This window comes from Psammomys obesus, unplaced genomic scaffold, assembly GCF_907164565.1.
Source record: "Psammomys obesus unplaced genomic scaffold, mPsaObe1.curated_primary_1811, whole genome shotgun sequence".
Lineage (NCBI taxonomy): Eukaryota > Metazoa > Chordata > Mammalia > Rodentia > Muridae > Psammomys > Psammomys obesus.
Window position 1 is genome coordinate 1,095,110 of NW_026589447.1, and position 25,172 is coordinate 1,120,281.

Sequence of the window (25,172 nt, forward strand, 5' to 3'; positions counted from 1 at the left end):
ACAAAAGGACATGAGAGTGGGAAGGGGAATTCATATTATACACATGCAGGAAATTGTCAAGGAATACAATTTTAGAAGTGAATGGACAAAGCAAACATTTTGCATACACACACTGAGAGACAGAGAGAAACAGAGACAAAGACAGACAATGAGAAAAACTCAAACTACACAGCTTCAAAAGGAAATTCTTGTGCCTAGAGAGACAGTTCAGATGTTAAAAACAGTTGTTGCTCTTGCAGAAGACCTTGGTTGGTTTCCCAGCACCCACATGGTGCCTCATAGCCATTTATCATTCCAATGCCAGGGGAATCTGATGCCATCTTCTGACTTCTGTGAGCACCAAACATGCATGTAGTGCCCATAAATAATGAGAGTGAAACAGTCATATACATAAATGTACACAAATAAACCTAAAAACAAGGAAAAGTTTTTAAAAGGTAATTCTGTCATTAACAACATACATGTTAATACATACTGTTAATGACATATATGTTTTCTCGATATCATTATACTAAGTGACATAGACCAGGCACAGAGAGGCAAATGCTGTATAAGCTCAGTGTAAAACAGTGGAATTCATAAAAACATAGAAGAAAAGTGGTTGCAAGACATAGACGATTACTTTCTCCACCCAAGAGGGAGACATGGTAAAAGGGAAGACACCGAGCAAAGGATATAAAAGTTTCAGTTACAGTGCTGGTAAGATGGCTCAGGTAAAGACTCTTTCTGCCAAGTTTAAGGACCTGAGTTTGATCTCCAGTACCTACATTGTAGGAGGAAAGAACCAACTCCCTGCAAATTGTCCCCTGAATTCCATACTTATACTGTGGTACACATGCACTCGCGTGCGCACACACACATAAATGAAAAATGAATCCGAAACTTAGTTTTAAAAATGTTTCAGTTAGCTGGGCAATGGTGGCGGATACCTTCAGGAGGTAGAGGCTGTTAAATCTATGTGAGCTGGAGGCCAGTCTGGTCTACATAGTAAGTTCCAGGATGGCCAAAGCTACACAGAGAAATTTAAAAAAAAATCAGTTATAGTAAGGAAATACTTTTTGGTTATTATATTGTGAACACAATATATAATAATGTATTATATATTTCAAAGTTCCCAAAATTGACATTTAACATTTTCACCATAAAAATGTTAAGTTGGTGAGATGATATGTTAATTAGCTCAATGAATTTTTGTATAATACATATGTAGACCAAAACATCATGCTGGGTTCTAAAACACATGTATTAATTAATTTAAGAAGAATAAAAAGGAAATGACTATTACAATCCTCATTATAATCAAAGTATTATTCAGATACCTAGAGATTTTGCTTTGTGCATATAACATGTAATTTACTATTTCTATTTTGCCTAGTCATTTTAACAAAATGTTCCATTTTTAATTTTTATAAGAGATAATATGAGACAATATTCTTTTCCTGAAATAAAATACATCTTTGTATAAAGGCTGGCATTTCTAACTATACTGACAAGGGCAGAGCACCTTGTGGCCATATCTTCACAGTACAAGGGCAGTGAACAGGAAATGAATATTCTTTTGAATGCTGGAGCTGAAAATGTAATCAAATCTGAAGAATCTTATGTGTACATAATGTTAAATATGAAAAGGAGTTTCTAGCAATTAAAAAAATTTTCCATTTCTTATAGGAATAGGGATTGAACACAGGATCTCCCATATGCTAGGCAAGTACTCTGTAATTCAATATCTTTCTGATGTACTGATCCTAGTAACAACCTTATGGTTATTCGGCTTCAGTTAGGCCATTTTCTTTCTCTGCCCAAGACATTAAGCAGGGTTGATATAAGTAAACATCATGCCAAATAATTGCTGAATTAGGTCTGTATTCTAGACATATTTTTACTTAAATGCACTGTTCAAGTAAAATATTAATTCTGTTTAATAGACATGATCACATGGTACTTCATAAACATAGTACATTTTTATATAGCAAAAATAAACTGAAATCATAGGAATAGTGTATCTAAAGGTATTGAAAGTGTTCTATTGGTTTTTATTTCCAACTTAACATTTTGTTATTTCTGAAAAAGATTTACATTCTTATACGGACTCATACATAACAATGAATAACTGAAAGTCCAGGCAGGACTTTGTAAAACAGTTTATAGATAGACATTCTTTATTATTTTCTATTTATTATAATTTATTCACTTTGTATCTCAGCTGTAGCCTCTCCCTCAGCTCCTCTCAGTCCTACCTTCCCTCCCTCTTTTCCTCCTATGCCCCTCCCCTAGCTCAGTCTCCAACTGGGTTGCCTAGTAAGGGGAGCAGAGGCGGTCTCTGACATGAACTCATTGGCTGGCTCTTTGATCATCTCCCCCTGAGGGGGTGGGGTGTGTGTGCAGCTTTACCAGGCCACAGAGGGACACAATGCATCCAGTCCTGATGAGACCTGATAGGCTAGGGTCAGATAGAAGGGGAGGAGGACCTCTTCTATGAATAGAAATTCTAATGAGTATTTTCTTAGCTTATACATTATATTACTTTGAAGTTGGAATAGACACTGCATTTTCTCAAGGAATGCCAGTTGCTCCTGCTAAGGATGAGGAGGAGAACATGTTACAATAATCAACTGGAATTGCTGAGTAAATAGGGTTAGGTTAGAGAAAAGCCATGTTACAAACACATAGTTCAAGTGTGCCATTTTTTTTTTCCTAAAGGGAAAGGAAAGAGAAGAATAGCACTAGCAGAGTTTTTGCAATTATTTTTCTTTTAGGTCTCAACTAGTGCTGGGACTGGAATCACAAAGTGTATGATTAAAAAACCCATTCTGGGAGCTTGACAGATGGGTCAGTGGTTAAGAGCACTGGCTGCTCTTGTGGAGGGCCCAGGATGTATTCCTAGCACCTATATGGAGGCACACACAGCCTTGTATAACTCCAGTTCCAGGGGATCCAGAGCCCATTTTGGTCTCCATGGGCACTGCATACACATGAAACAGACACAGATGCAGTCCAAAACATCCATACACATAAAAATAGGTTTAAAATTATAAAATCCATTTTTATGATTCCTAAGAATATGGTGTTGAACAGATGAATGAACTTAATTGGAAAGAAAAGAAGGAAAATATTAAACTATTTGTTATCTATTCAAGAAAAAAAATGTAAAATTTGAATTTGTCAGTCAGTAGCATGAACAAAGAAAATAACTTCTGTAATATCCATGGACTTAGTTGTTTCTGTTAATGTTTTTTTGTATAAGGCTCTGGCCATTTTGGAAAGAAAGATGTCAAGATGCAGCACATAATCCAAATCTCACCTTGGGATTCTTTTTTCTTTCTTATAAACTACCTCTGTTAAACAGATTCCTTAGAAAGAAGCCTATGACTTAGGTGAAATGGATACATGTGATGTCTCCAAATCATTATATTCCCTTCAGAAGCTTGTTTCATACCCACTGGGAGAAATGATCAGGTATTTTGTTGGAGATCAATACAGGAAAACAGTGATTTTTAGTTCTGGTATTAAGAAAATCTAGCAACATTGATTTGTATTCACTGTAGCTTTTAGCACAAATTCAAGGCAAATGGCATTTTTCTTTCCAGAGGAGAGGGAAGATATGGTCAGAAAAATAAATCCAAACTACAATGAACAATAGAGAATTGGAATTCTCCTGGTGGGAACCACTGCTTTAGTGCTCTAATTGACCCATACTATGATAGACTCACAGCCTTCTGTTGCCTCTATAGTATCAGATAAAGTGAGAAAGAAGAGCAAAAAAACTTTAACCCTCATATTCTAAGACCTTAAAGAGAATATACCTAGAAAACTCATTTAATTGTTAATATTGCCAGCGTCTAGGAGCTGAGACTATGTTACTTTCCTTGCATTATACCGTACATTTTTTTCTAAAGCTTAATTCTGTTTTAGAAGGAGCATATATTGCTGTTGTAGTCATTAGAAATGTCAGCCAAGGCTTCAAAAAGCCCAAAGTAAAGTAAATTAGAGTTATCGAGCCCTCAAATTCAAACTAACTAGATTTTAGCATATAAATGAATAAATAAATAAATAAATACATAAATACATAAATACATAAAGTATACATACAAAGAGCAGTGTTACTGAGTTATAACAAAGGGTTGATATACCTTATCTGAAATATGTCGCAACTAGAAGGGTTTTACAATTTGGATCCTTTTTTTTTTCTCAGATTTTAGAATTAATAGGCATTTTCTCTCTATCTGTAATGCAGATACAGACCAGATTAGACCAGATTAAAAGCAGATAAAGGCAGGTTTATTAGGTGCTGCTCCCAGGGCAGGTTCATCAGCCTCAAAGAACAGGGCTGAGGAAGTCTCATAGAGTGAAGCATAATGATGTGTCAGCCACAAGCCGGGTTTGTGCCCGTTAGTTAAGGACTGAGCACTTAGGAAGGGATTTGAGTGGCTGTCAAGATTGTGGAACTGGGCTCTTGACAACTTTCCTTTGTTTGGAGGCCTCCCATTGCAGGCAGGGTTGGGGGAAGGAGAGTAGTAGACAGGGGTTTCCCAGCTTGTGCAGGGGCAATCAGAGATTCCAGCAAAACATGAATATCTTCATATGTATATAATAAAGTTGTTCGGAATGAACCCAAGTCTAATGCAATGTTCAGTTGTATTTCACATAAGCTTTATATGTAGTATCTGGCTGTAATTTTATATAATACCTTAAATGATTCTGTTAGTAAATAAAAATCAGAGTACAGACAAGATTAAAGAGGACAGGAGCCTACCACACTGGGCCTCTGAAAGACTCTACCCTGCAGGGTATCAAAGCATATGCTGAGACTCATAGCCAAACTTTGGGCAGAGTGCAGGGAACCTTATGAAAGAAGTGGGAAATAGTAAGACCTGGAGAGACAGGAGCTCCACAAGTAGAGCAATAGAACCAAAAAAATCTGGGCACAGAGGTCTTTTCTGAGACTGATACTCTAACTAAAAAGCTTCTGTAAAGCAACAACACTGTCATCAGAACAAAACGACAGCCTACAGAGTGGGAAAAGATCTTCACCAACCCTATAAATGACAGAGGGCTAATATCCAGGATATATAAAGAACTCAAGAAGTTAAACACCAACAAACCAAGTAATCCAATTAAAAAATGGGGTACAGAGCTAAACAGAATATTCTCAACAGAGGAATATCAAATGACAAAGAAACACTTAAAGAAATGCTCAAGATCCTTAGTCATTAGGGAAATGCAATCAAAATTACCCTGAGATTTCACCTCACACCCATCAGAATGGTTAAGATAAAAAAAAAAAAGCTCAAGGGATTGATGCATGCTGGAGAGGTGGTGGAGAAAGGGGAACCCTCCTCTATTGCTGGTAAGACTGTAAACTTGTACAACCACTTTGGAAAACAATCTGGCACTTTCTCAGAAAATTAGGAATAGTTCTACCTCAAGATCCAACTATACCACTCTTAGGCATATACCCAAAAGATGCCCCACCATTCAATAAGGACATTTGCTCAACTATGTTCGTAGCAGCTTTATTTGTAATAGCCAAAATCTGGAAACAACCTAGATGTCCCTCAAAGGAGGAATGGATACAGAAAATGTGGTACATTTACACAATGGAATACTACTCAGCAATTAAAATCAAGGAAATGAAATTTACAGGCAAATGGTGGGAACTAGAAAAGATCATCCTGAGTGAGGTAACCCTGAAGCAGAAAGACACATATGGTACATACTCACTTTTTAAGTGGATATTAGTCATATTACATAGGATAAACATACCAAAATCTATAATCCTAAAGAAACTAAACAACAAGGAGGATCCTAGTGAAGATGTTTAATCCTCATTCAGAAGGGCAAACAGGATAGGCTTCAGGAATAGGAGAAGACAAGGAACAGGATAGGAGCCTCCTACCGGGGGCCTCTGAAAGTCTCTATCCATCATGGTATTGAAGGAGATATTGAAATTCATAGTCAAACTTTAGGTGCAATGCAGGAAACATTACAGAAGAGGGAAACAGAAAAAACTGGAGGGGACAGGAACTCCAGAAGGAGAAAAAAGAGCCAAAAATTGGGCCCAGGGGGTCCTTCAGAGACCAATACTCCAACCAAGGACCATGCATGGAGAGGACCTAGATCCTCTGTTCAAAGGAAGCCCATACGCTGCTCAGTTTGCAAGTAGGTTTCCTAGTAAGGGGAACAGGGGCTGTCTCTGACATGAACTCAGTGCCTGGCTCTTTTATCACCTCCCCCAGAGGGATACAGCCTTTCCAGGCCACAGAGAGAGATGATGCAGCCAGCTTTAATGAGACCTGATGGGCTAGGCACAGATAGGAGGGGAGGAGGACCTCCCCTATCAGGGAACTAGGAAACGGGCATAGGGAGAGAAGAGGTAGGTGGAACTGGGAGGAGATGAGGGAGGAGGCTGCAGTGGGGATGCAAAATGAATAATTGTAATAAATAAACAAATAAATAATTTTGAAAGAAGTTTATATAGAATAAGAAAGGAAAGAAAGGCAGTTTAATGCCAAAGCCAAGAAAAACCTGGCAATGAAAGAGAAACAAGCAGGTATATGTGGGAATTTAGAACTTAGGTTTTTCCAGCTTTTTAAAAATCAATTTTCAAATAACGTTGTATTTAATCTCCACAGTTAGTCATCGAAGTAAGTCTCAGCATTATTGGCATTTTATGGCAAGTGAGGCTGAGAGATAAATAAGCATGTTTAAGGTTTCATGCAAGTAGATGGCAAACCTGTAATGTGAATGTTAATTCTCTAACGGGAAACCAAAGTCCAGTTTACTGCTCCAATGACTTACAACTACAGTATTAAAATGTGTTGTATTTCCTTACTAAAAATGTGTTAAAGGTTAATGATTTACTTAAAAACTGGAACACATGTAATGTTATTTCTCTAATAGCATCTCTCATTTGCATTCTGATAGGTTTTATGGAACAGGAATAAAAGTAGGTCTAGTTATGGGCAATGTGCTAGAAAAATGTAAAGCAGCCCCCAGAAGTAGCATGGGAATGTTACCCAAGCTGTGTATTATGCCAAGAAAATGTTCGCAGTCCCACACTATGCTTCAGAAATCAGAGAAGCAATACAAATTGGGGAGTTAAAGCAGATCATAAATATGGCATAGTAACATACACTGTCATGTATATTTCTTCATTTATGTTTAAAATATGAAAAAAGAACATTATGAATATTGTACAGTGTTGTTCTCTGGAGAAGCCATTTGTGAACAATACCATTATTGTGGTACAAAAACAGATCCAGAAAAAGTCTAAAAGTTAGTTCCCTATGAACTATATTTTATAAACATTTCTTGCCTACATTTTAGTAAGTTACCAACTGTTTTCCATTATATAAACTCCTGCTGCTTCATGGGCATTGTTTAATGTCTATATCTTCTGAGGTTTCAAATAGTCTTCTTCATTGAAAGAGAGGTATGCTTTAACATAGACCTATGGCATGTTTGCTTTAATATTAAAGCATTCAGTAACTACTTACCTATTTGTTTAAGCCAGTTGACACACTGAGGTAGAAGTAATCCCTAGCCCTATATAGCTAGGAAGATGTAAGAGGAATACAGAAAAGACCTAGAAAATATAAGTAGCTTATGCATCCACATAGGAAAAGGTAAACTAAGAAGACGTTATCCAAGTGGAGCTCCAACAAGGGCTCTTAGAAATCATGAAACCTATAGTGCAGTGGTTCTCAATACAGTTCCTCATGTTGTGATGATCCCCAACCATAAAATTATTTTCATTGCCACTTAATGGTAAATTTGCTACTGTTATGAATTATAATATAAATCTGATATGTAGTATATCTGATATGTGACCCCTCACAGACTGAGAACAACTGCTATAGTGGGATTGTTGAGGGACAGATTATGATTATAACTGAGGAATTAAACTGCACGATTCCACTTATATCTTGTATCTAAGGAACTTGATATGTTACCAGAGAGTGGGTATAAAGGGATTCAGGTCAGAGGAGAGGTCAGTAGGTAAAGTCTTTAGAGAAATAATTTTTGTGGTCTACGGCAAAGTAAGAAGAATATAGTCAACAGGAACATATCATGTATCTCAAAATAAAATAAAAAATTTTAAAATGTTATCACTATAAGTCTGCCTGAATACATCAGAACTGTTGCACATATGATCTCACAGAGATATGGCAGCATGCACAGGGCCTGATCAAGTCTCGGGCAGGCTGATTTTCAGTACAGAAAGAGAAAGTAGGCACGAGCCACCATGCCTAACCTGTGAGCGATCATCTCCAACTGATAATCATGAACAAAGGAAAAATTAGTTTTCTCAGTGGAGTCTCACTGGGGATACCAACCACATTTCAGGGCAGACCCCATGCCCAGAAGTAGATGACCAACACAAAACAAACGTTTTTGGTCTCATGATGCTTTTTCTGGGCATTTTAAAATATCTTACAGGGTTTTTGCTTATATTATGTTTTCTGATTTTGTGTTTATAAAATGGAATTTCTGTGTGGCTCCGCATCTGTATGTGTTTCTTGTGCTTTTCCTTTGGCTCTTTTCTTCATATATATTCGTTTTGTCCTATTCTCATTTGTTTGTACTTATTTTATTTTTTATATGCTTGTTTATTTTCTGAGAGAGAGAAAGAGAAAGAGAAAGAGAAAGAGAAAGAGAAAGAGAAAGAGAAAGAGAAAGAGGATGGGTGTGGATTTGAGTAGGTGGGGAAGTAGGTAGGATCTGGGAGGAGTTGGGGGGAAACTAATAGTATATTGTACGGAAAATATTTATAAAAAGGAAAAATGTTTGAAGTGACAGGTATGCTAATTATTGAGTTGATCATCAGCCAGAGTATACATCTAAAAAATCAACTGTACATTATAAATATATACACATATATTTTATATAATTAAAAAAGTAAAATGAGTGCTCGCTTTGGCAGCACATATACTAAAATTGGAACGATACAGAGAAGATTAGCATGGCCTCTGTGCAATGATGACATGCAAATATGTGAAGCATTCCATATTTTTCAGAGAATCCATGCATGCACACTGCGCCCGCTAAAAGCGCATGCGAATAGCGCCAGCATCACATTCCTTACTTAGGCAAAACTGAAACCACAACGCATACTCCCAAACCAGTGAACCTCTCTCATCTTCCTGAAAAAACAGTCCAGAAAACAGAAAGAGACGATCATAGCCCGAACTGCAAACTCGAGGAACAAACAGTGAGGGTTATAAATAACCAGATGGCTAGAGGCAGACGTAAGAACACACCCAACAAAAATCAGGACATAATGACCTCACCAGCAATCCCACAAACCAATGGACACTTCAATTCACTAGATATACAAGAAAACGACCTCAAAACTATGTTTCTCCAGCCATTAGAGGTCCATAAAGATGAAATAAACAAAGCCCTCAGAGAAATAGCCAAAGAAATCAAGACAAAGAGGAAACAAATCGAGCTCCCAGAGAAATGACCACGAAAATTGAGGCAAACAAAGAAGAAATGAACAAAGCTCTCAAAGAAATGTCCACACAAATGAAGGCAAATAAAGAAGAAACAAACAAAGCTCTCATAGAAATACAGGAAATTATAGCCAAAGAAGTAGAGGCACAATTAGTGATACATAGAGAGGAAATGGACAAAAAAATAGAAGCTGTCACTGAAAAGCAGGAGTCCACATTCAAACAGATGAAGGAAATGAAAATGGTGCAAGACATGAAAACAGAATTAGAATCAATAAAGAAAACACAAATAGAGAAAAACCTGGAGCTGGAGAACATAGAGAAAAGATCAGGAACCACAAAGGTAAGCATCACCAACAGAATACAAGAGATGGAAGAAAGAATCTCAGGAGCCGAAGATACACTTGCGGAAATTGACAAGTCTCTCAAAGAAAAAATAAAATCAGAAAAGTTCCAAACACAAAACATCCAAGAAATCAAGGACACCATGAAAAGACAAAACCTAAGAATAATAGGAGTAGAAGAAAAAGAAGACATCAGGATCAAAGGTCGAGAAAATATCTTTAAGAAAATTATAGCAGTAAATTTTCCCAACTTAAAGAGATGTCCGTAAACACATAAGAGGCCTACAGAACACCAAGTAGACTAGACCAGAAAAGAAATTCTTCATGTCACATCATAGTCAAAACACTGAACCTACAGAACAAAGAAAAAATTCTAAAAGCAGCAAGAGAAAAAGGCCAAGTAACATATGAAGGTAGACCTATCAGAATCACACCAGATTTCTCAACAGAAACTATGAAAGCCAGAAGGACCTGGACAGAAATCATACAGTCCTTAAGGGACCACAGATTCCAACCCAGACTACTGTACCCAGCAAAACTTTCAATCAACATAGATGGAGAATTCAAAATATTCCATGACAAAACCAAACGTAAACAATATCTACATAGTAACCCAGCTCTACAGGAGTTACTAGAAGGGAAACTCCAAACCAAAGAAAACAACTATATCTAAGGAAACAGAGGAAATAGATAACTACACAACAAAAAAACCAAAAGAATACAAACAATGAAACTCAGTGAGACCACCAACCCCACATCAAAAGTAAATAACAACTGTTGGTCACTAGTATCTATCAACATCAACGGACTCAACTCCCCAATAAAAAGACACAGACTAACAGAATGGTTGTGGAAACAGGATCCAATATTCTGTTGCTTCCAAGAAACACACCTATGCAACAAAGATAAACACTACCTCAGAGTAAAGGGCTGGAAAAATGTTTTTCAAGCAAATGATTCCAGAAAAGAAGCTGGAGTAGCCATCCTAATATCTAATAAAATAGACTTTCAACCCAAGTTAATCAAAAAAGATAAGGAGGGCTACTATATTCTCATCAAAGGAAAAATCCACCAAGAGGACATCACAATTTTGAATATCTATGCCCCAAATACAAGAGCACCTATATTCGTAAATGAAACAATATTAAAGCTTAAATCACACATTGATCCTAATACCTTAATAGTGGGAGACTTCAACACTCCACTCTCACCAAGGGACAGATCAACTAGACAGAAAAGAAATAGGGAAATAAAAACACTTACAGAGTCCCTAAATTAAATGGACCTAATAGACATCTACAGATCTTTTCATCCAAACTCAAAAGAGTATACCTTCTTTTCAGCATCGCATGGAACCTTCTCCAAAATAGACCATATACTTGGTCATAAAGCAAGCCTCAACAGATACAAAAAGATTGAAATAATCCCTTGTATTCTATCTGACCACCATGGACTAAAGCTGGACCTCAACAACAACAGAAATAACAAAAAGCAGACACTCACATGGAAACTGAACAACTTGTTACTCAATGACAGCTGGGTTAAGGAAGAAATAAAGAAAGAAATTAAAGACTTTCTAGAATTCAATGAGCATGAAGGCACAACATACCCAAATTTATGGGACACATTAAAAGCAGTGCTCAGAGGAAAATTTATAGCACTAAGTGCCTTCAAGAAGAAATTTGTAACATCACATACAAGCACCTTAATGGCCCAACTGAAAACCCTAGGAAAAAAAAAAAAAGAAGCAGATACACCCAAGAGGAGCAGACGGCTGAAAATAATCAAACTCAGGGCTGAAATAAATCAATTAGAAACAAATAAAACTATTCAAAGAATCAATGAAACAAAAAGCTGATTCTTTGAGAAAATCAACAAGATAGACAAACCCTCAGCCAAACTAACTAAAAAGCAGAGAGAATCTATCCAAATCAGCAAGATCAGAAATGAAAAGGGTGACATAACTACAAACACTGAGGAAATTCAAACAATCATTAGGTCATACTACAAAAGCCTATATGCCACAAAATTTGAAAACCTAAATGAAGTGGACAATTTTCTTGATAGATTCCATCTTCCAACATTAAGTCAAGATCAGGTAGAAAGATTGAATAGCCCTATATCCCCCAAGGAAGTTGAAGCAGTCATTCACAGTCTCCCCTCCAAAAAAAGCCCTGGGCCAGATGGTTTCAGCACGGAATTCTACCAGACCTTCAAAGAAGTGCTAACACCAATTCTCCTCAAACTATTCCACAAAATAGAAACAGAAGGTACATTGCCAAAGTCATTCTTTGAAGCGACAGTCACCCGGATACCTAAACCAAACAAAGACCTAACAATAAAAGAACTTCAGACCTATCTTTCTTATGAACATTGACACAAAAATACTCAATAAAATACTTGAAAACCGAATCCAAGAACACATCAAAGATATCATCCACCATGACCAAGTAGGCTTCATCCCAGGCATGCAAGGGTGGTTCAATATACGGAAATCCATCAATGTAATCCACCACATAAACAAACTGAAGGAGAAAAACCACATGATCATCTCCTTAGATGCTAAAAAAGCATTGGACAAAGTCCAACACCCATTCATGTTTAAATTATTGGAGAGATCAGGGATACAAGGCACATACCTAAAGATAGTAAAGGCAATATACAGCAAGCCTATAGCCAACATCAAACTCAATGGAGAGAAACTTAAATCAATCCAACTGAAATCAGGGACAAGACAAGGCTGCCCACTCTCTCCATATCTCTTCAACATAGTACTTGAAGTCCTAGCCAGAGCAATAAAACAACTAAAGGAGATCAAGGGGATACAAATCGGAAAGGAAGAGGTCAAAGTGTCACTATTCGCAGATGATATGACAGTATATATGAGCGACCCCAAAAATTCAACCAGAGAACTTCTCCAGCTGATAAACACCTTCAGCAAAGTGGCAGGATACAAAATCAACTCAAAAAAATCAGAAGCCCTCCTGTATACCAAAGACAAAAGGGCCGAGAAAGAAATTAGGGAAACAAAACCCTTCACAATAGCCACTAATAACATAAAATACCTTGGGGTGACACTAACCAAGCAAGTGAAAGACCTGTTTGAGAAAAACTTCCAGTCTCTGAAGAAAGAAATTGAAGAAGATATCAGAAGATGGAAAGATCTCCCATGCTCATGGATTGGTAGGATTAACATTGTGAAAATGGCCATCCTGCCAAAAGCAATCTACAGATTCAATGCAATTCCCATCAAAATACCAACTCAATTCTTTACAGACCTTGAAAAAAAGATTCTCAGCTTCATATGGAGAAACAAAAACCCCAGAATCTCCAAAACAATCCTGTACAATAACAGATCATCTGGAGGTATCTCCATCCCTGATCTTAAGCTGTACTACAGAGCAATAGTAATAAAAACTGCATTGTATTGGCATAAAAACAGAAAGGAGGATCAATGGAACCGAATAGAAGAGCCAGAAATAAACCCACATACCTATGAATACTCGATATTTGACAAAGAAGCCAAAATTATTCAATGGAAAAAAGATAGCATCTTCAACAAATGGTGCTGGTCCAACTGGATGTCTACATGCAGAAAAATGAAAATAGATCCATACTTATCACCCTACACAAAAATGAAGTCCAAGTGGATCAAATACCTCGACATAAAACCTGATACTCTAAATCTGTTAGAAGAAAAAGTGGGGAACAGCCTAGAACTCATTGGCACAGGAGACAAACTTCCTGAACAGAACACCAACAGCACAGGCCCTAAGAGCAACAATCAATAAATGGGACCTCATGAAACTGAAAAGCTTCTGTAAAGCAAAGAACACCATCATCAAAACAAAATGACTGCCTACAGATTGGGAAAGAATCTTCACTAACCCTTTATCTGACAGAGGACTAATATCCAGTATATACAAAGAACTAAAGAAGATGAAAAGCAGCAAACCAAGTAATCCAATTAAAAAATGGGGGACAGAGCTAAATAGAGAATTCTCGACAGAGGAATATCGAATGGCAGAGAAACACTTAAAGAAATGCTCAACCTTATTAGCCATCAGGGAAATGCAAATCAAAACGACCCTGAGATTTCACCTCACACCCATCAGAATGGCCAACATGAAAAACTCAAGTGACAACACATGCTGGAGAGGTTGTGGAGAAAGGGGAACCCTCCTCCACTGCTGGTGGGAATGTAAACTGGTACAACCACTCTGGAAATCTATCTGGCGCTTTCTAAGACAATTAGGAATAGTGCTTCCTCAAGACCCAGCTATACCACTGCTAGGTATATACCCAAAGTTTGCTCAAGTACACAAAAGGGATACTTGCTCAACAATGTTTATAGCAGCTTTATTTGTAATAGCCAGAACCTGGAAACAACCCAGATGTCCACCAATGGAGGAATGGATACAGAAATTGTGGTATTTTTACACAATGGAATACTACTCAAGCAATCAAACAGGAGGAAATCATGAAATTTGCAGGCAAATGGTGGGATCTAGAAAAGATCATTGTGAGTGAAATATCCCAGAAGGAGAAAGACAAACAAGGTATATACTCGCTTATATAGACCTATATGATATGATAAACATAATGAAATATATGTACATAAAAAAGATAATCAAGAGAGCGGACATGGGGTAAGATGATCAATCCTCATTTAGAAAGACAGATGGGATGTGCATTGAACGTATGACAGGAGTCTACTGAAGGCATCTGAAAGACTCTAACTAGCAGTGTTTTCAAAGCAGATACAAATACTCATAACCAAACATTTGGCAGAGTACAGGGAATCATAAGAAAGAAGGGGAGTTAGTATGATGGGGCAAGAATAGGAGCTCCACAAGGACCAAATATATCTGGGCACAGGGTCTTTTCTGAGACTGATATTCAACCAAGGACCATGTATAGATATAACCTAGAACCTCTGCTCGGATGTAGCCCGTGGTAGCCCAGTAACCAATTGGTTTCCCATAGTACAAGGACTATTTCTAACAGGAACTCAAGGACTGGCTCTTTGACCTCCCCACCCCCCAAGGGAGGAGCAGTCCTGGTAGGCCACAGAGGAGGACTTTGCAGCCAGTCCTGAAGATACCTGATAAAACAGGGTCAGATGAATGGGGAGGAGTTCCCCCCTAACAGTGGACTTGGAAAGGGGCACGGTGGAGATGAGGGAGGGAGGGTGGGATTGGGAGGGAATGAGGGAGCGGGACACGGCTGGGATACAGAGTTCATAAAATGTAACTGATAAGAAAAAAATAAAATTAAAAAAAAGTAAAATGAAAAGAAATAAGGCAGTGCAGGGGCTAGTGAGACAGAAGACACTTGCCACCAAGCCTGATGTTCTGAGTTTGATCCCCAAGACATACCTGGTGGAAGGAGAGAACTGAACTGTATAGTGGAGGCTTTGCTGTCTTAAAAAGCTTAGTAATGTTATGTAAATATGTTTTTGTTTTAACCCCAAGTGGGATACAGGGCTGCCTTATTTTATCCAAGCCAATAATTTCCTCATGTGGTTCAGAGTGGGGCATGGTCTTTGACAGATGGTAACAGACTTGTGCAGCTCAGAGAGGGGCTTGGTCTTTCCTAACTGCAGTTAGTGGGATTCTGAGGACTCGGAGAGGGTAGAAATGCAAGAGCCTGGAGAGAGCCAAAAACTCCCAGAAAGAAGGCTGCTGCTTCACCCTTCTGCTGTGTTTGCTGTTGCTGTTTTGCTGAACTGCTAGCTATCCTCATGACTGAGATTGCTATCATCCCAAAGAACCCAACAACTTTAACCAGCTGGAAGCAGTAAACAGACCTATGATCCTTCTCCCCACTAACATTCTTTCTCTCCTTCCTAGTGTTGGGGTGTTGGAAGGAATTTGGGTGGAAAAGGGAGAAGGTAGAAAGAGATATTTAAAAAGCCAAATAAAATAGACTTTAAAAAATAGAATCAACTGAACTGACTCCTGAAACTTGTCCTTTGATATCCATGCTTGTCCCTTCATGGTAACTTTGCCAGATGTGCTAAGGATACTAGGCCCCTTATAATCCTCCATTTCTTTGAAATTCCAAAGCCTATGAACTCTTATAACACATTTGTTTGGATTCAGCTTTTATAGATTACTTTACTGTTTTTTTTTTAGAAATTTATTTATTTATTTATTACAGTTTATTCACTTTGTATCTCAGCTGTACCTCCCTCCCTCATCCACTCCCAATCCCACCCTCCATCCCTCTTCTTCTCCTATGCCCCTCCCCCAGTCCAGTGAGAGGGGAGGTCCTCCTCCCCTTTCATCTGACCCTAGTCTCTCAGGTCTCATCAACACTGGCAGCATTGTCTTCCTCTGTGGCCTGGTAAGGCTGGCCCCCCTCACGGGGAGGTGATAAAAGAGCCAGCCACTAAGTTCATGTCAGAAACACTCCCTGTTCCCATTTAGGGAATCCTCTTGGATACTTAGTTGCCATGGGCTACATCTGTGCAGGGGTAGGTTATCTCCATCCACTGTCCTTGGTTGGAGTGTCAGTCTCAGAAAAGACGCCTGTGCCCAGAATTTTGGTTCTGTTGATCTCCTTCTGGAGCTCGTGTCCCCTCCAGGTCTTCCTATCTCCCCCTTCTTTCATAAGATTCCCTGCACTCTGCTCAAAGTTTGGCTATGAGCCTCAGCATCTGCTTTGATACCCTACTGGGTAGAGTTTTTAAGAGGCCCTCTGTAGTAGGCTCCTGTACTGTTTCCTCCCTCTTCTAATATCTGTCCCGTTTGCCTTTCTGAGTTAGGACTGATCACATTGCCCTGGGTCCTCCTTCTTGTTTAGCTTCTTTAGGTGTACAGATTTTAGTATGTTAATCCCGTATTATATGTCTAATATCCACTTAAAAGTGAGTATATACCATTTGTGTCTTTCTGCTTCTGGGATACCTCACTCATTTTAATCATTTGAGTTCCCACCACTGGCCTGCAAATTTCATGATTTCCTTGTTTTTAATTGCTGAGTAGTATTCTATTGTGTAAGTGTACCACAATTTCTGTATGCATTCCTCAAATGAGGCACATCTGGGTTATTTCCAGCTTCTGGCTATTACAAATAATGCTGCTACAAACATGGTTGAGCAAATGTCCTTGTTGTATACTTGAGCATCTTTTGGATATAGGCCCAGGAGTGGTATAGCTGGATCTTGAGGTAGCACTATTCCTAATTGTCTGAGAAAGAGCCAGATTGATTTCCAAAGTGGTTGTACAAGTTTATATTCTCACCAGCAATGAAGGAGGGTTCCCCTTTCTCCACATCTTCTCCAGCATGTGTTCTCACCTGAGTTTTTGATCTTAGCCATTCTGATGGGTATAAGGTGAAATCTCGGGGTTGTTTTGATTTGCATTTCCCTGATAGCTAAGGATGTTGAACATTTCTTTAAGTGTTTCTTTGCCATTCAATATTCCTCTATTGAGAATTCTCTGTTTAGCTCTGTTCCCCATTTTTAAATTAAATTTTTATTTTTTATATGAAAGTTTATTTGTTTTGTATCCCAGGTGTAGCCCCCCTCCTTCATTCCCTCCCAATCCCACCCTCTTCCCTCGTTTCCTCCCATGCGTCTCTCCAAGTCCACTGATAGGGGAGGTCCTCCTTCCCTTACATCTGACTGTAGCTTATCAGGTCTCATCAGGATTGGCTGCATTGTCCTCCTCTGTGGCCTGGCAAGGCTGCTTCCCCCTCACAGGGAGGTGATCAAATAGCCAGGGACTGCCTCTGACATGAACTCAGTGGCTGCCTCTTTGTACCCCATTTTTAAATTGGATTACTTGCTATGCTGGTGTTTAACTTCTTGCAGTCTTTAAATATTCTGGATATTAGCCCTCTGTCAGATATAGGGTTGGTGAAGATCCTTTCCCAATCTGTAGGCAGGCGTTTTGTTCTGAGGACAGTGTCCTTTGCTTTACAGAAGCTTTTCCGTTTCATGAGGTCCCATTTATTGATTGTTGATCTTAGAGTCTGTGTTCTTGGTGTTTTGTTCAGGAAACTGTCTCCTATGCCAATGAGTTTAAGGCTCTTCCCACTTTTACTTCTAACAGGTTTAGTATATCTGATTTTATATTGAGTTCTTTCACCCACTTGGACTTTAGTTTTATGCAAGATGATAAATATGTATCTATTTGCACTTTTCTACATGTAGATATCCAGTTAGGCCAGCACCATTTGTTGAAGATACTGTCTTTTTTGCATTGTATGATTTTGGCATGTTTGTCAAAAATCAGATGTCCATAGTGTGTGGGTTTATTTCTGGGTCTTCTATTCAATTCCATTGATCCACCAGCCAGTTTCTAAGTTAGTCCCATGCAGTTTTTATTACTGTTGCTTTGTAGTACTGCTTGAGATCAGGGATGAAGATACCTCCAGAAGATCTTTTATTGTAGAGGATTGTTTTAGCAATTCTGGGTTTCTTATTATTCCATATGAAGTTGAGAATTTTTCTTTCAAGGTCTGTAAAGAATTGTGTTGGTAATTTGATGGGAATTGCATTGAATCTGTAGATTGTTTTTGGTAAGATGGCTATTTTACTATGTTAATCCTGCCAAGCTATGATCATGGGAGATCTTTCCATCTTCTGATAACTTCTTTTATTTCTTTCTTCACTTTTTTTCATACAAGTCTTTGACCTGCTTGGTTAGAGTTACACCAAGGTACTTTATGTACTTTATGGCTATTGTGAAGGGTGTTGTTTCCCTAATTTTTTTCTTATTCCATTTGTCTTTTGTATACAGGAGTGCTACTAATTTTTTTTAGTTAATTTTGTATCCAACCACTTGGCTGCAAGTGTTATTTTATAGCTTTTATAGCATTCGCATATACATCATTTCATTTGACCCTTTCGGCAATCTGTGGAATGACATGGAGTATAAGTAGCTTCAAGTTAAGGTGACAGTAACTCTCAATTCAGACCACATTTAATGTAATCTTCAATATTTACATGCACAGTTTTGATCAATAATTTATATTCATGAATGATATTCTTAAGATCCTACCAGATGTATGTATGTATATACATATAATTGAATCAACATTCAATTGTGTCCTTGTTCACTTTCATGTACTTGGGTTGCAATATAAACATTTAAAGTAGTTAAAGGCAGTATAGCGGCTAGGAAGTATTCTAGATTGCATTACGTAATCTTTAAGATGGTTTATCAGTAGACTTAGTTTGAATATTATGTTTTATTTCTTCCCAATTACAACATCTTAGCTATCTGACACCATATAAACGAGTTTTCTAGTTGAAGTGTCTACCCAAAAGGCTCATGTGTTGAATGTTTGTTCCCCAGTAGATGGGGGTTTGGGGAAGGGACTGAATAATGAGAGTTCCGACATAGTCACTACATTAATTCATTCATAGGCCCATTTCACAATTTTCTGACATTACTGGAGGAACGTAAAGGTGGGACCTAAATGAAGGAAGTTGATCACTTGGGACATGCTCTTAAAGGATGTACCTCTATGGTCTGTCTGCTTCATGACTGCCTTGAGGTGAGCAACATTACTCTACCATGTACTTCTGACATAACCTTTTCTCCTTGTCACAGACCTAAAATCAATGGAGTCAGCAAAGCATTGAATGAACCTCTGAATTTTTGAGAAAAAGCAAATTCATCCTCTTTTTTTTGTATTTTGTCACAGCAATGAAAATGTAACACATCCTTTAATTACCATGCTAGATACAGTTTTTTAAATGAAGAATAAGAATCCCCATTATAACCCCACAGTGGACCACACAGTGAGATGTACAACATCTATCAAAGTACATATATTTTTTTATTTTTCAAATATTACTTTTGAAATATCTTTTAAATTTTTATTTATTACAATTTATTCACTTTGTGTTCCAGCTCTAGCCCCTTCCCTGGTCCCCTCCCAATCCCAACCTCCCTCCCTCTCCCTCTCCTCCTCCCATGCCCCTTCCCCAGTCCACTGATAGAGGAGGTCCTCCTCCCCTTCCATCTATGCTAGCCTATCAGGACTCATCAGGACTGGTTCCATTTTCTTCCTCTGTGGCCTGGTATGACTGCACCCCCCAGGGGAAGGTGATCACAGAGCCTGCCACTGAGTTCATGTCAGAGACAGTACCTGTTTCCACTAGGGAACCCACTTGTGGACTGAGCTGCCATGGGCTACATCTGTGCAGGGGTTCTAGGTTATCTCCATGCATGGTCCTTTTTGGAGTACCAGTCTCACAAAAGATCCCTGGGCCCAGATTTTTTGTTCTGTTGCTCTCTTTGTGGAGCTCCTGGCCCCTCCAGGTCTTTCTTTCTCTCCCTTCTTTCATAAGATTCCCTGCAACAGCAACAAATCAAGTAATCCAATTAAAAAAATGGGGTACAGAGGTAAACAGAGAATTCTCAACAGAGGAATATCAAATGGCAGAGAAACACTTAAAGAAATGCTCAACTTCCTTAGTCATCAGGGAAATGCAAATCAAAACTTCCCTGTGATTTCCCGTTACACCCATCAGAACGGCTAAGATGAAAAACTCAAGTGACAACACATGTTGGAGAGATGTGGAGAAAGGGGAACCCTCCTCAATTGTTGGTGGGAATGTAAACTTGTACAACCACTTTGGAAATCAATCTGGTGCTTTCTCAGACAATTCATAATAGTGCTTCCTCAAGACCCAGCTATACCACTGCTAGGTATATACCCAAAATTTGCTCAAGTACACAACAGGACATTTGCTCAACCATGCTTGTAGCAGTTTTATTCGTAATAGCCAGAATCTGGAAACAGCCCAGTTTTCAGCTGAGAAATGGATACAAAAATTGTGGTACATCTACACAATGGAATACTACTCAGCAATTAAAAGCAAGGAAATCATGAAATTTGCAGGTAAATGGTGGGAACTAGACAAGATCATCCTGAGTGAGGTAACCCAGAAGCAGAAAGGCACACATGGTACATACTCACTTATCCACTTATAAGTGGATATTAGACATATAATGTAGGATAAACATAATAAAATCTGTACACCTAAAGAAGCTAAGCAAGAAGGAGGACCCTGGGTAAGATGATCAATCCTCATTCAAAAAGGCAAATAGTATAGACATAGGTAGAGGGAGAAAATAGAGTAAGACAGGAGCCTACCACAGAGGGCTTCTGAAAGACTACCCAGCAGGGTATCAAAGCAGATGCTGCGACTCATAGCCAAACATATATAATTTGAGGACGATACATTAGTGATTTTGAATGACTTCACTCCTTTTCCATAGTAAAAATATGTTTATTGACTTTTCAATTTAAAATAAGTTGATCTAAAATAAATTAATGTTAAATAAAATTAACGGTAAAAAATATTTTTAAAATCCTAACAATTAATGCTGAACTAAAAGCTTTAGATTATTAGCCAATGAACTCAATGGTGAGAGCACCAGGGATCCATAGGAGGAATGGGAAAGGAAGAGAAGGGAAAAGGAAGGGAAAGAAAGAGCAGGCAAATGGAAGAGAAGGGAAGAAGGGAGGGGAAGGGAAGGAAAAAGCAAGGGAAGGAAAGGACAAGTAAGGGTCAGGAGGGGTAAAGGAAGGCATAGGAAGCAAAGGGTACAGGAAGGGAAGGGAAGAGAAAGGAAGGGAAATAGAGGATAAGGGATGAAGGGAGGAGTAGGCACAAGAAAAACAGGAAGAGAAGAGAAGGCAACTGAAAGTGAAAGAGAATGGAAAAACATAAAAGAGGGATGGGAATGGCAAGCTGAGGAAAGAAAAATAGGAAATTATACATATAGGGAAGTTTTGGAGTCTGAACAAGCTATCGATCTACACAGTTGTTCTTTCAATACACAGATCATGTTTAAACTAAATTATGTTTACTACTTTAAATTTTATTTATTTATTTTTATTTTTTCTTTTATTGGAACTAGATTTTTTTTTCTCATATCCTGTTACAGTTTCCCCTCCTTCTACTTCTCTCAGTTTCTGTCCCTCCCCCTCCTATCCAGATCCACCACCCCCTCATGTCTCTCATTAGAAGGACAATAAAATAAAATTTAATAAAATAAAATACAATGAGATAAAACAAAAATTAACACATCATAATTGGACAAAATTAAAAAAAGGAAAACAGCCCAAGAGAAGGCACAAGAAATAGATTGACTCCTTTGCAAACTTAGGAATCCCATAAAAGCACTAAACTATAATATATATGCAAGAACCTGTAAGGTAAAAGAGGGAAGAAAAAGTATATAAATAAAATTTTTAAAATAGAATTTAAAAAAGGAAAACCTCAGGGTTGTTTTGATTTGCATTTCCCTAATGGCTAATGAGGTTGAGCATTTCTTTAAGTGTTTCTCTGCCATTCGATATTCCTCTACAGAGAGTTCTCTGTTTAGCTCTGTTCCCCATTTTTTTAAGTGGATTACTTGGTTTGCTGCTTTTCAGCTTCTTTAGTTTTTTATATATACTGGATATGAGTCCTCTGTCAGATAAAGGGTTGGTGAAGATTCTTTCCCAATCTGTAGGCAGTCGCTTTATTTTGATGACGGTGTCATTTGCTTTACAGAAGCTTTTTAGTTTCATGAGGTCCCATTTATTGACTGTTGCTCTTAGAGCCTGTGCTGTTGGTGTTCTGTTCAGGAAGTTTTCTCCTGTACCAATGAGTTCTAGGGTATTCCCCACTTTTTTTTCTAGCCGATTTAATTTGTCTGGTTTTATGTTGAGGTCTTTGATCCACTTGGACTTCAGTTTTGTGCAGGGTGATAAGTATGGATCTATTTTCATTTTTCTACATGTACACATCCAAGTTGGACCAGCACCATTTGTTGAAGGTGCTATCTTTTTTCCATTGTATGGTTTTGGTGTCTTTGTCAAAGATCAGGTGTCCATAAGTGTGTGGGTTTATCTTTGTGTCCTCTGCTCAGTTCCACTGATCCACCATTCTGTTTCTATGCCAGTACCATACAGTTTTTAAAACTGTTGCTCTATAGTACAACTTAAGATCGGGGATGGAGATACCTCCAAAAGATCTTTTATTGTAGAGGACTGTTTTAGCAATTCTGGGTTTCTTGTTATTCCATATGAAGTTGAGAATTTTTCTTTCCAGGTCTGTAAAGAATTGTGTTGGTAATTTGATGGGAATTGCATTGAATCTGTAGGTTGCTTTTTGTAAGATGGCCATTTTTACTATGTTTTACCTTACAACCATCAGAATGGCCAAGATCAAAAACTCAAGTGACAACACATGCTGGAGAGGTTGTGGAGAAAGGGGAACCCCTCTCCACTGCTGGTGGGAATGTAATCTTGTACAACCACTCTGGAAATCAATCTGGCGCTTTCTCAGACAACTAGGAATAGCGCTTCCTCAAGATCCAGCCATACCTCTCCTAGGCATATTCCCAATAGAGGCTCAAGTACACAAAAAGGACCATGTTTGTAGCTCAACCATGTTTGTAGCAGCTTTATTTGTAATAGCCAGAAGCTGGAAACAGCCCAGATGCTCCTCAACTGAAGAATGGATGCAGAAATTGTGGTACATCTATACAATGGAATATTACTCAGCAATGAAAAATAAGGTAATTATGAAATTTGCAGGTAAATGGTGGGACCTGGAAAGGATCATCCTGAGTGAGTTGTCCCAGAAGCAAAAAGACACACACACTATATACTCACTCATATAGACATACAACATAGGATAAACCCACTAAAATCTGTACATCTAAAGAAACTAAGCAAGAGAGAGGACCCTAACTAAACCCTCAATCCCCATCCTGAAATGCAAAGAGTATGGACATCAGAAGAAGAAGAAAACAGGAAACAACCTAGGAACCTACTACAGAGGGCCTCTGAAAGCCTCTGCCCTGCAGAATATCAAAGCAGATGCTGAGCCTGATGGACAACTGGTGGGCAGAGTGAATAGAATTTTATATAAGACGTGGGAAATGGTAAGAGCTGGAGAGGACAGGAACTCCACAAGGAGAACAACAGAACAAGAAAATTTGAACACAGGGAACTTCCCAGAGACTCATACTCCAACCAAGGACTATTCATGGAGATAACCTAGAACCCCTGCACAGATGTAGCCCATGGCAGTTCAGTGTCCAAGTGGGTTACATAGTAATGGGAAGAGGGACTGCCTCTGACATAATCTGATTGGCCTACTCTTTGATCACTTCCCCCTGAGGGGGAAGCAGCCTTACCAGGCCACAGAAGATGACAATGCAGTCACTTCTGATGAGAACTGATAGTCTAAGATCAGAAAGAAGGAGAGGAGGACCTCCCCTAGCAGTGGACTTGGGGAGGGGCATGCATGCAGAAAGGGGAGGGAGGGTGGAATCGGGAGGGGAGGAGGGAGGGGTTTATGGGGGGATACAAAATGAATAAAGTGTAATTAATAAAAGTTAAATAACAAATAAAAAAAGGAAAACTTCTGACACATTATGAGACAAGAAACCTCCAAAGATGCTATTGATTTCATTTTTTGTTGGCCATCTACTGCTGGGCATACAGCTTACCCTTAATAGTGGTTTGTTTTCCTAGTGAGACTCCCTTGGAGAAAACTAAATTTTCTTTTACAAGTGGCTATCAATTGCAAATAGCTTTGTGTTGGGGATGCAGGCATTTGTCCACTTCTTTCAGCTTTAGGGACCCGTACAGGCCCTGTGCATGCTGCCACAATTTCTGTAAGTTCATATGTGCATTGGTGTCACTGTGTTTAGAAGTTCTTGTTCTCCTGGTATCCTCCAACCCCTCTGGCTTTTACATTCTTTCCAAACCTCTTCTGTGGGGTTCTCTGACCTTTGAGGGGGAGGCATTTGATGGAGACATTCCATTTAGGGCTGAGTGTTCCAAGTTCTCTCACTCTGCATAATGTGTAGCTGTGGATCCCTGTATTTGTTTGTATCTGCTGCAGGAGGAAGCTTCTCTGATGGTGGCCGAGCAAGACACTGATCTGCTTCCCTGGCTGGAGTGGTCTGCAATTTCCAGGAAATCATGACATCAGAATTTTTGTTATTGGAGTGCCTTACAGAAAAAGGTGGTTGCTGCAAAGTTTGGTGACCTGTGTTCACACTCCCAAATCCACACAATGAAAGGAAAAATCCAACTCCCATGAGTTGGATTCTGACCAATACACTACATTATGGCATGTGTGCATACCTTTCTTTACATGTGTGGGCATGCTCACACACCTGCACGTACACACACACACACACACAAACCCAATAATCAATTTTAAAAAGAACTACCTATATCCCTCTTCCATAATCACGACTTTGGTTGGTTGAGGGACTCATTGAGCTTCACCATATTCTTGTGTGGCCATTGGATTTACACTAAATGTAAATTATTAGGGTATCAGCTTTTTTCCATCTTGTATAGATTTTTCTCTCATTTGAACTGGTGATCTGACAAC

General features: G+C 38.6%; 1 protein-coding gene and 1 non-coding gene across 5 annotated transcripts in view; one reads left to right on the forward strand and one right to left on the reverse strand.

Moving 5' to 3' along the window:
- Nucleotides 1-25,172, reverse strand: part of Eda (ectodysplasin A) — a 435,364-nt gene that overhangs the window by 63,032 nt on the left and 347,160 nt on the right. The window lies entirely within an intron of this gene.
- Nucleotides 8,908-9,014, forward strand: LOC129675063 (U6 spliceosomal RNA). Its single transcript, XR_008719871.1, has one exon. It is a non-coding gene; the product is annotated as a U6 spliceosomal RNA (small nuclear RNA).